Consider the following 4,261-nt stretch of genomic DNA (forward strand, 5'->3'; position numbering starts at 1 on the left):
AATCTACAAAAATTAGCCGGGCATGGTAGTGCATACCTATAGTCCTACCTACTCAGGAGTCTGAGGCTGGAGAATTGCTTGAGCCTGAATGATGGAGGTTGCAAAGAGCTGAGATCTCTGCCTCCTGGGTTCAAGTGATTCTCCTGCCTCAGCCTCCTGAGTATCTGGAATTACAGGCACCTGACACCATGCCTGGCTAGTTTTTGTATTTTTAGTAGAGATGGGGTTTCACTAAGTTGACCAGGCTGGTCTTGAACTCCTGACCTCAAGTAATCCTTTTGCCTTGGTCTCCCAAAGTGCTGGGATTACAGATGTGAACCACTGTGCCTGGCTGGTTAGCATGCTCTTGTTTTATAAAGGTATAAAATAAATGTGGACAACATCTACTTAGCTGATTGTTGCTACTTCTACCTTAACAACTTTCCTACTGATTCAAACTTCTCACATATGCTAAAATATGTTTGAAGCATGTTAATTTGGATAAAATGGCATTTTGTATTCCTCATAGAATAGTGTTAAGAACTGTGAGGTGTGCTGAGCTGTCATGGCAAAGTGGTATTTAATGTGCCTATAGGTGTGGAGGGGTTGTATAATTCCTGTTTTTAAAATAAAAGTGATTAGAAATAAAAAATGAATTATCTTTTAACCTTTTGAAAATGATTAGTGAGTTGGTAACTTTGTGTATAATATTGATGGATTTCTAATTTTCTAGAATGGTGTTATAATAGTAGTTTTCTTTGATATAACACAAGTCCTCAAAGGGTATATAACAAATTTGAAGTCAGACATTTGATTTTTTAAAATTTTCAAATTGATTTTGGTTTCCTCATATATATGTAGCAGATATTCAGCTTACGATCATTCAACTTAAAGTCTTGGCTCTGTGATTGTGCTGTTTTTCATTTTATTTGATAAATTGCACGAGATATTCAATACTTTATCATAACATAAGCTTTGTCTTAGTTGATTTTGCCTAACTGTAAACTAATGTGTTGTGAGCATGTTTAAGGCAGGCAAGTTTGAGCTTTAATGTTCAGTTATGTTAGGTGGATTAAATGCATGTTTGACTTATAGTATGCTCAGCTTATGATGAGTTTCCTGGGACATAACCTCATCATAAGTTGAGAAGCATCTGGATTAACATGTCAGATTTTCTCAATATATTGACACACTAGAGCACAATGAAAGGATGTTAAATGTTTTGTTTTCTTATGGAATAAATAATTTATTATGTTAGAGTAATACATTAAAGTTTCTTGTAGTATTTCCTTAATTCTCTATTTATTTAATTTATTTATTTCGGATGGAGTTTCACTTTGTCACCTACACTGGAGTGCAGTGGTGCAATCTCCACTCATTGCAACCTCTGCCTCTCAGGTTCAAGTGATTTTCATACCTCAGCCTCCTGAGTTGCTGGGACTTCAGGGATGGACCACCATGCTCGGCTAAATTTTATATTTTTAGTAGAGACATGGTTTCACTATGTTGGCCAGGCTGGTCATGAACTCCTGGCCCCAAGCGATCCCTCCACCTTGGCCTACCAAAGTGCTGGGATTACAGGTGTAAGCCACTGTGCCTGGCCTATATTTCTTTTAAAATTTAGAAACAGAGCCTCTTTAAGTGTGCTGAGAGAGTTTCACTTTATTTATAAAATTAATAGCCAAATATCTGTGTTTGAACACAGCCTTCTATTTCACAAATTTACTTAATATATTTGCATCTTGTCTGAGGTATGATCATCAAATGATAATCAACTGTAATTTCTTTGATGTACTATAATCATTTTCCTTTCAAATGACTTCATTTTCTATTCTAACAAAAAACTCTAGATTTTTCTTCAGCAATGCGTTTGTTGAGTCCAGCCGCCCCTGGCCTCCAGGATTGCCAGGGAATCAGGGCTCTCCAGGACCCAAGGGCTCCAAAGCAGAAGTGGGACACCCCCCACCCATCACCAAGGTGGTTTCCGTTTCACTTTCTTCAGCTGGAGGTTGAAATGAAGGGAAAGAAAGAAGATCGAGGTGAGCAGGACAGAAAGGCAAAAGGGGTAAGCTGGAGGCGGCGGCTTCTTTGGTTTCCTTCGGTTCCAGCCTGCCAGTCCACCCCTGCTCCCCAGGACCCCCAGGCTCACCTGCCTACCCTGAGATTCCAGGTCTCAAGGGAGAAAGCATCCAGGGCCAGCCCGGCCCACCTGGACCTCAGGGACCCTCAGCATTGGCTCCAAGGGTCGTCAGGGCCCTCCTGGTCCCCCAGGCTCCCAGGGCCCCTTCATTTCCTGGCACTCACAAGCAGACTATCATCGTTCCTGGGCCCCCTGGAGCCATGAATGCCCCTTCAGCGCAGGTGAGGCTCTAGGCCACATGCCAGGCTATGCTGGGCCAGGTGCACTAGGTGCTCCAGGGCTGGCTCATCTTCATGGCCGAGTGGGAGGAGCTCTACGTCCACGTGCGGAACAGGTTCTGGAAGGTCCAGCTGGAGGCCCTGATGCCACTTGTGCAAGGAAGGAGCAATGAAGTGGTCGCCTTGCAGCCTCCCCCATGGTGCAACTGCATGACAGCAACCCCTACCCCGGCGGGAGCACCCCCGACCATGACACAGCCCTGGGCGGGCGGACAACATCCTGGCCAGACGCCCTGCCTGCCTCAGCCCCAGCCCTACCCTGGAGCCCAGCACCGAAGCTCCTACATGCACCTGCGGCCGGCGCGCTCCAGGAGCCTGCCCACTCCAGGAGCCTGCCCACTCCAGGAGCCTGCCCACTCCAGGAGCCTGCCCGCCCACACCAACCGCCACTTCCAACCCGCGCTCCACCTGATCGTGCTCAGCATCCAGGTGCCTGGCAGCATGTGGGGGCATCAGCGGGGCCTATTTCCAGTGCTTCCAGCAGTCACGGGCTATGGGACTGGCGGGCCCCTTCCGTGCCTTCGTGTCCTTGCGGCTTCAGGGCCAGTACAGCGTCGTGTGCAGCCAACGCCAAACGTGCAGCCTGCCCATGATCAACTCCAAGGAGGAACTGCTGCATCCCAGCTGGGAGGCGCTTTTCTCCAGCTCTGAGGGTCCACTGAAGCCCGGGGCACGCATCTTCTCCTTGACAGCAAGGACGTCCTGAGGCACCCCACCTGGCCCCAGAAGTGTGTGTGGCAGGGCTCGGACCCCAGCAGGCACAGATTGACCCAGAGCTACTGTGAAACGTGGTGGACCGAGGCCCCTTCGTCCACAGGCCAGACCTCCTGGCTACTGGGGGACAGCCTCCTGGGGCAGAATGCTGCAAGCTTCCACCATGCCTACATTGAGCTCTGCATCGAGAACAGCGGCATGACTGCCTCCACATAGCCGCCGCCTGGATGCAGATGGCAGGAGAGGACGCGTGGTTGGAGGGAGCCCCCACTGTGAGCAGGGAGCGGCCGTCCAGCCCCAACTCCAGGACCTGGCTGCCATGCTTTCCTGTATAGTTCATGCTTCATGTAATCCTCCAGAAATAAAAGGAAGCCAAAGAGTGTATTTTTTAAAAGTTTAAAATAATAATAATAATATTCATTGTTAACTACGATTGGACATTTTGGTTTTGAATGTTTGCCCAGTCAGTTGGTGAACAGATCCATCTGACAAGGATCTACTTTTAGTATTCTCTGTGTGGGTAAGTGTCAAACACCTCATTTGAACTATTCTTTTATTTTTCCCAACTTAACTTATGTTAAGCAGCGTAACACTGATGCTGTTAATTCAACTATATCTTCATGTTAACAATAATTTCGTCTTTGCCACATTATGTAATCTTATCTTTTCTTTTCTTTCTTTCTTTCTTTTCTTTTCTCTCTCTCTCTCTTTTTTTTTTTTTTTTTTTTTGAGACAGAGTCTCACTCTGTTTACCAGGCTAGCGTTCAATGGTGTGATCATGGCTCACTATAGCCTCGACCTCCTGGGCTCAAGCAGTCCACCTGCCTCAGCTTCCCAACGTGCTGAGATTACAGGCATGAGCCACCACACTCGACCTGTAATGCTTTCATAAAATTGAAACATTTCTGTGCTCTTTAGTCTGATGGAGCTTAGTGTATACTTTCTTTTTATTTTCTTTTTCTTTTTTCTTTTTTTTTTGACACAGAGTCACCCTTTGTCACCAGGCTGGAATGCAGTGGCACACTCTCAGCTCACTGCAACCTCTGCCTCCCAGGTTTAAGCAATTCTCCTTCCTCACTCTCATAAGTAGCTGGGATGACAGGTGTGTGCCACCATGCCCAGCTAATTTTTGTATTTTTAGTAGAGACAA

General features: G+C 46.5%; 1 pseudogene; it reads left to right on the plus strand.

The window, feature by feature from the left end:
* The first annotated feature begins 371 nt into the window (after nucleotides 1-371).
* LOC105712517 (collagen alpha-1(XVIII) chain-like) lies at nucleotides 372-3,798 on the plus strand (annotated as a pseudogene).
* Nucleotides 3,799-4,261: the final 463 nt, after the last annotated feature.

The sequence above is a fragment of the Aotus nancymaae genome, unplaced genomic scaffold (assembly GCF_030222135.1).
Source record: "Aotus nancymaae isolate 86718 unplaced genomic scaffold, 86718_ANA_hifiasm-v0.15.2.pri h1tg000022l_1, whole genome shotgun sequence".
In the NCBI taxonomy this organism is placed as follows: Eukaryota; Metazoa; Chordata; class Mammalia; order Primates; family Aotidae; genus Aotus; species Aotus nancymaae.